The following is an 11662-nucleotide window of genomic DNA, read 5'->3' on the forward strand; positions in this document are numbered from 1 at the left end:
GCAACAGTAACAGGACATTCCAGCTCTTGTGCTCTTGTTGGTTTATCAAGGATAAACTCACCTCCCTGGGCAGTGTTTCTGAGTGCTACAGAGGCCTGATGCCTGTGCTAGAGACCAAATGAGGACAAGATATGTGAGATAGGACTTTAGCTTGAGGACTACATTGGGAGAAGGTAGGGCCTGATGACCAATCACAGATCCCTACTGGGGCAAGTACCCTGAGGATACATAAGGTAGAGGGCATTGCATGGTTGCCTAGTAGACCTTGTTTTTCCAAGTGTGGCCCTTGGGCCAGTAGCAACTGAAAATCCTGGAAACTTGTCAGAAATGGGGCATGTGAGGCCCCATCCCAGACCTGATGAGATTCGAGGAGATCCTTATGTACATAAAATTGTAAGCAACACCACTCTAGTCCAGCAGTTTTCACACTGGACTGCACATTAGAATAACCAGAAGAGTTTCCAAAAATTCTGATTCTGAATAGTGGAGTGAGTTCTTTGCCTGTGAGGATAATGCTATGTTGATCAAAATCAAGTGCTTGGATGTGACCCATCTTATCATACAATACCTGAAGGAAAACAGCGTATATCAGGCATTAGCTAATGTACAGGAAGAGACTACTGTGTCTCTGAATATCATGGACAGCACTGAAAGTTTTGTAGCTGACATTAATACTGGGATACTGTTTTATAGTCTCTGAAATTGCCAAACAAAACCCTCATTCACCTCTATGAATGGGTTGTTCTGGAATTGATAGAGCTGCGTGAATTGGGGGCTTCCAGGTCACTCCTGAGACAGACTGCTCCCATGATCATGTTAAAACAAACACAGCCAGAGCAGTGTGTTCATTTGAAGAACCTCTTGGCCAGGTCTTATTTCGATCCTCGTGAGGTCTACCCAAATAGAAGTAGCAAAGAGAAGAGCAGCAATTTCCCAGTCCTTACCTGAGAAGTCAGTGGTGTCTCCATCTCACCTCATGGCATTACTGGGACAGGTACTGAAGTGGCAGCAACATCAGGGATTGCTTCCTCCTGGAATGACTACATAGATTTGTTCTGAGGCAAAACAACTGTCAAAGATGTAGAAGAAGAAAAGTTTCCTACACAACTGAACCGTCATATTAAGTTTAGTCAGAAATCACATATGGAGTGTGCTCAATTTTCTCCAGATGGTCAGTATTTGGTCACTGGGCCTGTTGTTGGATTCACTGAAGTCTAGAACTTTACAACTGGAAAAATCAGAAAGGATCTTTATTTCCAGGCCCAGGATGACTTTAGGATGATGGATAATGCTGTCCTCTGCATGTGTTTCAGCAGAGATAAAGAAATGTTAGCAACTGGGGTCCACAATGGAAAAAATCAAGGTATGGGGAAGATTCAAAGTGGACAGTGTTTAGGAGATTTGAAAGGGCACACAGTAAAGGTGTCACAGAAAATCTTTTCTAAGGATAGCAGTGATATCCTTAATGCCTCTTTTGACCAGACAATTAGAATTCATGGTTTAAAATCTGGGAAAACCCTGAAGGAATTTTGTGGCCATTCCTCTTTTGTTAAATAGATTAACTTTTACACAAGATGGACATTGTATTATTAGTGCATCCTCTGATGGGACTGTAAATATCTGGAATATGAAGACCACAAAACGTTCAAATCCGTTTAAATCCCTGGGCAGCATTGCAGGGACAGATATCACTATCAACAGTGTTATCCTGCTTCCTAAAAACCCAGAGCACTTTGTGGTATGTGGAAGATCAAATACAGTGGTCATCATGAACATGCAGGGGCAGATTGTCAGAAACTTCATCTCTGCTAAGAAACAAAGAAGGTGGTGATTCTGTTTGCCACGCCCTATCTCCCTGTGGTGAATGGATCTGCTGTGTAGGAGGACTTTGTGCTCTCCTGTGTTAGCACAGTCACCAGCAAATGCAAGAGAACTTTGACAATTCACAAGAAGGATGTGATTGGTATCACACATCACTCTCATCAGAATCTGATTGCTACCTACAGTGAAAATGGGCTCCTAAAGCTCTGGAAACCCTAATTCTAGTTTTAATTTAAAATTCACTTGACATTTTAACAATATTTATTCTTCTAATCCATGAACATGGAATGTTTTTCCATTTCTTTATATCTTCTTCAATTTCCTTCATAAGCTTTCTACAGTTTTCAGCATACAGATCTTTTACATCTTTGGTTAGATTTATTCCTAGGTATTTTATGCTGCTTGGTGCAATTGTGAATGGGATCAGTTTCTTTATTTGTCTTTCTGTTGCTTCATTATTAGTGTATAAGAATGCAAATGATTTCTGTACATTGATTTTGTATCCCGCAACTTTGCTGAATTCATGTATCAGTTCTAGCAGACTTTTGGTGGAGTCTATCGGATTTTCCATTTATAATATCATGTCATCTGCAAAAAGTGAAAGCTTAACTTCATCTTTGCCAATTTTGATCCCTTTGATTTCCTTTTGTTGTCTTATTGCTGATGCTAGAACTTCCAACACTATGTTAAACAACAGCAGTAAGAGTGGACATCCATGTTGTGTTCCTGATCTCAGGGAGAAAGCTCTCAGTTTTTCCCCATTGAGGATGATATTAGCTGTAGGCTTTTCATAAATGGTTTTTATGAAGGAAATTGAAGAAGTTATAAAGAAATGGGAAAACATTCCGTGCTCATGGATTGGAAGAATAAATATTGTCAAAATGTCAATACTACCCAAAGCTATCTACACATTCAATGCAATCCCAATCAAAATTGCACCAGCATTCTTCTCGAAGCTAGAACAAGCAATCCTAAATTTTTTATGGAACCACAAAAAGCCCCAAATATCCAAAGTAATTTTGAAGAAGAAGACCAAAGCAGGAGGCATCACAATCCCAGACTTTAGCCTCTACTACAAAGCTGTCATCAAGACAGCATGGTATTGGCACAAAAACAGACACACAGACCAACAGAATAGAATAGAAACCCCAGAACTAGATCCACAAAAGTATGGCCAACTAATCTTTGACAAAGCAGGAAGGAATATCCAATGGAAAAAAGACAGTCTCTGTAACAAATGGTGCTGGGAGAACTGGACAGCAACATGCAGAAAGATGAAACTAGACCACTTTCTCACACCATTCACAAAAATAAACTCAAAATGGATAAAGGACCTGAATGTGAGACAGGAAACCATCAAAACCCTAGAGGAGAAAGCAGGAAAAAACCTCTCTGATCTCAGCCACAGCAATTTCTTACTTGACACATCCCCAAAGGCAAGGGAATTGAAAGCAAAAATGAACTATTGAGACCTCATGAAGATAAAAAGCTTCTGCACAGCAAAGGAAACAACCAACAAAACTAAAAGGCAACCAACGGAATGGGAAAAGATATTTGCAAATGACATATCGGACAAAGGGATAGTATCCAAAATCTATAAAGAGCTCACCAAACTCCACACCCAAAAAACAAATAATCCAGTGAAGAAATGGGCAGAAAGCATGAATAGACACTTCTCTAAAGAAGACATCCAGGTGGTCAACAGGCACATGAAAAAATGCTCAACGTCGCTCCTCATCAGGGAAATACAAATCAAAACCACACTCAGATTTCACCTCATGCCAGTCAGAGTGGCTAAAATGAACAAATCCGGAGACTATAGATGCTGGAGAGGATGTGGAGAAACGGGAACCCTCTTGCACTGTTAGTGGGAATGCAAACTGGTGCAGCTGCTCTGGAAAACCGTGTGGAGGTTCCTCAAAAAATTAAAAATAGACCTACCCTATGACCCAGCAATAGCACTGCTAGGAATTTACCCAAGGGATACAGGAGTACTGATGCATAGGGGCACTTGTACCCCAATGTTTATAGCAGCACTCTCAACAATAGCCAAATTATGGAAAGAGCCTAAATGTCTATCAACTGATGAATGGATAAAGAAATTGTGGTTTATATACACAATGGAATACTACGTGGCAATGAGAAAGAATGAAATATGGCCCTTTGTAGCAATGTGGATGGAACTGGAGAGTGTTATGTTAAGTGAAATAAGTCATACAGAGAAAGACAGATACCATATGTTTTCACTCTTATGTGGATCCTGGGAAACTTAACAGAAGTCTATGGGGGAGGGGAAGAGAAAAAAAGAGGTTAGAGTAGGAGAGAGCCAAAGCATAAGAGACTGTTAAAAACTGAGAACAAACTGAGGGTTGATGGGGGGTGGGAGGGAGGGGAGGGTGGGTGATGGATATTGAGGAGGGCACCTTTTGGGATGAGCAATGGGTGGTGTATGGAAACCAATTTGACAATAAATTTCATATTTAAAAAAAATAATAAAATACTTAGAAATAAATTTAATCAGAGGTAAAAGATCTCCACCCTAAAAACTATAAGGACCTTGATAAAAATCAAAGAAGACACAAGTAGATGGAAAATATCCTATGTGTAAGAATTGAAAGAGTTAATATTGTTAGAATGTCAATACTACTTAAAGCCATCTACAGATTCAGTTGTAATCTCTATCAAGATTTCAATGGCATTTTTTACAGAATTAGAAAAATTCTAAAATTCATATGAATCCACAAAAAGCCTAAATAGCCAAAGATTTATTGAAGCCAGCTAAGGCTGTCATACAAATGCCATAGACTCATTGACTTAAACAACAAAAATTTATTTCTCATAAATCTGTAGGAGTCCAAGATCACAGTGCTGGCTGATTTGGTTCCTGGGGATAGCTCTCTTCCTGGCTTGCATATGGCCCTCTTCTTACTGACCTCACATGGCAGAGACTAAAGAGACAGAAAATAAACTCTCTCCTGTCTCTTCCCATCATGATGGCTGCACCCTCAGGACCTAATTACCTCCCAAAGGCCCCACTTTCCAATGTCATCACTTGGGGGTTATAGTTGCAACACATGAATTTGGGGAGGGCAGGGGACACAAACTTTCAGACCACAGCAAAGATCTTAACAAGAAACAGTGAATCCCATGATTGGGAGCCCATTGTTACACTTTCTTTGCCATCAAGTGCACCCTGGTCATATGCAGTGTAGTATGGCAATGAATATGGATTCCTTTAAATGTAAGAATAGTGTTTCTAACAGAACACCTACAGTTAGGGGAGTCAAATCCATAACTAAAGTGTGTGTCCATCCACAAAGGGTAATGGGTTGGGGTCTAATATGGCCAGAGGCCACCATACGGCGAGGTGGTTCCCCTGAGGAATGGTGTCAGAGGGGATTTTGCTGTGGCCTGTGCTGTTGGCATGTTGTTCACCCTTATCCCTGCTTCTCCTTGCCTGCTGCTGTTCCCATTGTCCAAACCCCACCAGAGATCAGTGCCAAGACATTCAGACTTCCTGATTTTCAGACAAGGAACTCTCCCTAAGCCTCAGCATCACAACTTTTTCCTCTTTTCATCTTGATAACTTTTTTTAAAAGACACAACAAGGAGTCATTATGACCTTCACTATTATTTGGGCGAGAATAAATGATTATTTTTTATAACATTTAATTTATCTTGTATTTTATTACTGGGGTATTATCTTTGGATGGTTTTATGCTTTTTATGCACTTCTACGTGTCACATCCCACCTGTCAGCCACCTGTTGTCATGAGCATGGGAAGGTTGGAAATTATCAGTCATCAACTCCAGGAACTTTAGTTCTGGCTGAAAACTTAACCCCTCCAATACTTCACAAATAAACATCACCAGTAAATAAAATGAATTTTCTCATTACCTGTGACTAGTTCTCTTGCTTTATTATCAAAAAAGAGCTGACATGTAAATCACAGGGAGCTAAAATTCTACTGGCATTCTATTATACAAGTCCTCCTGTTGGAAATCAGGCCTCAGGCACAGTAATAAAACAAAGCTAACAGTAACAATGAAAGAGAGAGCTGACAACATATGGGCTATCATGAGGAAAAGGGATGACTGTTTCATTGTTGTTGCTTAGTTATATTTTACTCTTTTATTTGTATGGAAACCATTCACATGATAGAAAACATTTAGGATGCAGCAACTTCCCTTTTGTTGTTTCACCAGGAGAAAAGATAAAATTCAAATGCACACATTAGATCATTACCTCCCTGATGGAGAAATGAATACCAAGCTTTTAAATGATTTGTAAGAAATGCAAAACAAAAACAAAACAACAACAACAAAATCAACATCAGTGTCCTGGACATGGAGCCAACAGCTCCAGATACAAATTATATTTCTCACCCAGCAGGGTGTTTTCCATTAAATTAAAATGTTCACTATTTCTGCATGCATTAGCTTTACTAATTGAGATTAATCTAATGTTCTTAAAAGGCTGAAAAGCAAATATGGAGAAACACAGATATTACAGGATTTTACTGACTGATTAGTAACGTGTTTCTATAAACAAGTGGCACAGCGGTTGGCCTGTTTGGTGGCACACTGTTAGACATTGATGAAAAATGTTAATTTTCAGTTGCGTTAATGGCCTTTGACATCAGTACTTCACACTGCTTACTGTCCTTCTCAGTGGGTACGAATGCCAACCTCTGTCAGGATGGCTTGCTATTTGCATTAAGTATTCATCACAAGAGATAAATAGTCATGGCCTGGCACAACACAAACTGGATTTGGAGAAATCCAAGCAAGCCCCTAGAGATGGAGGGGAAAGGAACATGAGGGTTTTGTTTTCTCGAGATTCAACCCAGTCTTTGCAAAGCTAGTGGGTGATCACACAATTTACAGATGGCACAAATGCAGACAGACCACATCTGTTTACCTCAAGCTTATAAACCTTACTATGTCTATCTGTAAAGGCATTCAGTATCTATTCATTTATTCAACAAATATTCTTTCAGTGGCTACACACATATACTAGGCACAGTTCCAGAAACTACTCTCATGTAACTTTGTAATTCTAGTGGTAAAAATCAGACTACAAACAAATAAATCTATATAAGCATAATCTTGGGGTAAAATTCCTGTCCCTTCAAGGAAAGAAGATTTCTTAAATAGGTTCATACCAAATGTAAAGCTGAGCATCCCCCTCTATGGCTGAGCTCTGCATGGATGTTTTTGGAAGTGGGGAGCAAAAGAAAATAGAATAGAATGGGGGAAATAGAATAGAAAAAAGAAGAAAGAAAAATTAAAATGAAGAGAAGAGAGACAGCATGAAAATGAGAAGGAAAGAGCAAAATAAGTGAGAAGAAAGTAATAGGGAAGCAATCTCCTGTAAATGAATAGTGACAGAGCACCTGTGATTGATGCCAGAGATGACTCCATTCACCCCAGAGGTTTGTTGGGTACATGACGTTGATTTCATTCATTCCTCACACACTCACACAAACATGATGAATATAAGGTGTATATCATAAAATGAAAGTGCTTTCTACACGTGCCTAAAGACATTATTGTACAAACACACCTTACACACACAAAAAAAATAACTGTGACATACATTTTGATGTCTGCTAGTTTCCTGAGGAAGTGTAACAACAGATCTGCTTATGTATAAAGGGGAGAGTGTTTCCCATTGGCTTATTGTGGAATCTCTCCAGAAACAATGATCTTAAGCTATGCTTTTCCATGGGTTCTACTACAAATGATAACCTTACTCACATTGGTAATGGAAGGAGTCAAGTAAGGGTGAAACAAAGCCATCTCAGCAAACCAAGTAAGTAAAGCTGTCTACATGGATCCCTGTCAGCCTTTAGGAGAAAGATCATTCATTCAAAACGTAATCCAATATTCATTATTGACCTCCCATGTGTCAGGATCTGGGTTTGGCTCTTGCAATAGAAAAACTGAACAAGATTAGCTGCCCCATGGAGCTCCAGTCTTCCATATTTGTCACCCTGTCCTACCTCTCCATAAGAATCCACCCACTGGAAGGAGCAAGAGTGTGACCCGTTAGGGTCAGTTTTCAATCTCAGTATTCTAGGGTTTAACCTTGAAAGCATAATTAGTAAGTCCTCACCTACTTCTCTTTCTCCTTCTTATACTTTTTATTCTGCCAGGATGGATGAAGATCTTCCTTTGGGGCCACTCCAAACACTGGTGGGAAATGAGGTCTGTCCTGCCGTGTGCCTCCTCACTCCTCTCTCATGCCAGGGAATGCTGCAGATGACCCTGCTCCCCTCATCCCTCATCCTGTAGTAAGTTTTACAGTTAAGATGGTAATGAAGAGAAGTCTGGTGATGATATTTTGATTAAAAAAGGCAGGAATGCCTGAAACCTACTGTGATCTGACTGCTCCCTCCTTCCCATGAGCTTTCTGAGAGTCATCAGGCACCTAGGAAGCCAACCACAGCAAAGAAATTTTCTATGCACAGTTGTGATGTTGATCCCCAATTCATTGCAAAACTCCTACAACGTATAGGGGGATACAAGGATGGCTTCATTTTCCTAAGCTCAGGTATTTAAGGACACAGACCAAACCTAGTCATTTCCCCATAAGTTGGGTGGAGATTCAGAGGATTTCCTTCTCTTGAAGGCATCACTACCAAATCCAATTAGTTAATTTTCCTAAGGTGGAGTTAACATTGTAAACATACCACATGCAGGTTGGGTATTATTTAACTATATTTAAACTGAATCTGTCTATATCCCACACACTTCCATTGGTATCCCCCCAAGGATTAGCTCTGATCTTCATCCCAGACATTGATGTTGAAATACTGACCACTGGGTTTCCATATGAGTCCCTGAATCTTTTCTGCTTCATACTCCACCTGTAACCACTTGGATCTGTGACATCACTTGATTGTCATTTCTGTGATTCTATAGCCTTGTGTCTATCTCCCTTGTGGCATTTGGAGCCCAGTCCTTAAAAAGCTACTTAGTGATAAAAAATTTTGATCTCCAATGATATACTTCCTTGATGATGATATAAAGCCCACAGGCCTCCCTAATTTCACATATCTTCAGGTCTCTACTTCTGTGGTAAGTGTCATGGCCACCTTGGAGCTCCAGAGCCAACCATTACCTCAATTTTAGTATATGTGCTGCCGAAGCTAGCATGAAAGCCAACCATTACCCCAAACATAGCTGTTTTGTCAGTCAAGCTTCCCCTGCCTAGCTGAATTTCTGCCTCCATGTCCATCCACCATCCCCCGCTATCTTGTTTTTCTGGGTGGTGTTCACCTTAAAAATAGAAAAGTGTGTTCTTTTTCCAGCAAAAAAAAAGGGGAGGGTTTATTTGAGAATTGCGATTAAGGATAATAAAACTATGGCAAAACCATAGGCAAGTCCAATGTTAAGAGAGATATGTTGTTTTATAGAGAGGGGAGAAGTTGGGAGAGGTTGTTTTGAATGAAAGTCCATTGGGAAAAGCAAGACCTAAGGATGATGACAGTTTCTCATGGACTGAGTTGTAGGGATAGTCAACTTCTTGTTGGAGAGGAAATGTAAACCTTTCTTTGCTGGGACTTGTAATTGATGATTGAGGATCATTGAGGATACTTTATTGGGTCTGTAATAGATCATCTCGTAATAAGCATTGAGTGGTAGGGGCTACCTCATCCAGCCTCCCCTTCTGGAGTGTCCACTTTAGATAGTTTTCCCTTTATTATTTTTCTCAGTTTTAACATCCTATAGACAAGCTCCTGCCTCCTTATCCCTGTTCCATGTTGACACAGAGCAATCAAACCTCATATACAAATGACTTGCCTCTCTTCCATGATACTCTTTTCACTTTCTAGATTAAATGTACATCGTGTCTTGTCAACTTCTTCCCTAATCAAGATATTTCTTCAAGAAGAGAAGACAGGAGATGTGTTACTTCCAAATGTCATTAAACCAATCTGATTTAGTTTTAAACTAGAATTCTCCATAGTGAAAGGCAAGTTTTCTTCACTATAGGCACATAGAGCATTGAGGATCAGGCGTGAGAGATGTTTGAGAATATAAGGACTTCCATATACCTCCTAACTCACCATCCAGCAAGACAGAACCAGTGTTAGGGTGACTATACACTGAGATTACTCTTCCCTGAATATTCCTTCCAGTTTTCTGTCCTCAACCTACCTTCCCTGTTAAGCAGAAGCAGCCAGATCCTCCTTGGAGCCTCTGGAGGCTTCCTGCCCTGCATATGTCTGTGCAGTTGCAAAGTTAGAGGGCAAGGTGGTACACATCACAGTTTCCAATCTTTACAGAGACTCGGGAGCCCTTCTTAATCCAACATTTTTCAGACCCACACATGATAATAGCAATGGTACTTTCATTATCTGATTAAGAATAAAACATAATGGTGAAAAATTATGAGATGTATTCAATAATTCTTTTTGAAATGTTGAACTTATTAAGTATAACAATATACACACATTTAGAAATAGATCTACACATGGCCAAGAAAATTTGTGTTTTAATGTACTGATCATGTGTGGTGCACATTTGGGGTCCAGATGCCTGGTTTAATTCCGCTGCCCGGCAACCATCTAGCTCACTGAGTCTAAGTGCACTTAGACTGTGGACAGACTTCCTACTGGTAATAGGAGCCTTCTTGTTTTATCCCAAGATGTTTGACATCATGAAGACAGTCTCAGTCCTCTTTCCTCTGCTACAAACAGGGTTTTGGGGGACTGACAAGAAGTTCACGTGGCCAGTTTTGGATCCATGTCCCTGATAAGAACAATAGGCAGGGGCTGAGGTCAGTCTCCAGAGAAGGGAAAGAAAGCCACTTTTCTCCTCAGACCAAAGCCAAATAGCTCTGTGTCTTGTATATGGGCACTTCTTAAACATTTATTTAGTCCCAGTTGATAGGGAATAACTGACACCCCATGGGGAGGAAAATAATTTGGTCATCTTTCAAATGAACAATATTTTCCTTTGACCATCCAAACAATGTCCTATTCTATTAAGTGTGAATCAGCATTTTCTTCTCTCCATGAGGAAATGTAAAAATTCCACTTATAAAATAGAAACCATATTTTCACATTTCCCCTTTATCCTTAAGGGGGAAAAAATGAAGTCTTGGTTAAAATCTTCTCTATTCCCTTGTTGAGACAGTCACTGGTATTTTCTTATCCCTTGCTGGTTTTAGAGAAACAGTTGCATACATCAGTTTACACTCTTAGTAAGTCTTCTGTGAGTCATCAGAACCATGACTTGTCAAAGAAAAATCTTCTAAAGCAGTATATTTTAAAGATAGAAGAAACTTCCAAAGATTTATACATCCAACTCTAAGGAAGGGATACAAATTAAACCTTCAATTTCCTTCCTGAAGCTCCTGAATAAAATTCACTTCATGAGTAAGTTCTGTCACTGAGACTTTCCCAGGGTTTACTGTGGCTTATTTATTTTCTTGCCAAGGAATTATTTTTTCCAAAAGGAAACCTAATTTTCCAAGGTGAATATAATTAATGCCAAGAATGATCCTATCCCAAATTCAGACCCACACCTCATTTCTCTCCTTATTTGAAAGGAATCTGTGGGCACCTGAGTAGCTCAGTTGGTTAAGCATCCAACTTCGGCTCAGGTCATGATCTTGTGGTCCGTGAGCTCGAGCCCCACATGGGCCCACTTCGAGTTCTGTGTCTCTCCCTCTCTCTCTCTGCCCCTCCCCCACCCTTGCTCACACTGTCTCTCTCTCTCTCTCAAAAATAAATAAACATGAAAAAAATATTTTCTTAAAAAGAAAGGAATCTGCCCTTCCAGTATTTATTGAGCATCAACTGCGCATCAGATTTTGGTAGCAATGAAA

At 39.8% G+C, this 11662-nt stretch overlaps 1 pseudogene; it reads left to right on the forward strand.

The window, feature by feature from the left end:
* Positions 1–517: 517 nt before the first annotated feature.
* Positions 518–2040, forward strand: LOC132687858 (WD40 repeat-containing protein SMU1 pseudogene; annotated as a pseudogene).
* The last annotated feature ends 9622 nt before the right edge of the window (positions 2041–11662 follow it).

Source organism: Panthera onca, chromosome A3, assembly GCF_046562875.1.
Source record: "Panthera onca isolate mPanOnc1 chromosome A3, mPanOnc1 haplotype 2, whole genome shotgun sequence".
NCBI lineage: Eukaryota > Metazoa > Chordata > Mammalia > Carnivora > Felidae > Panthera > Panthera onca.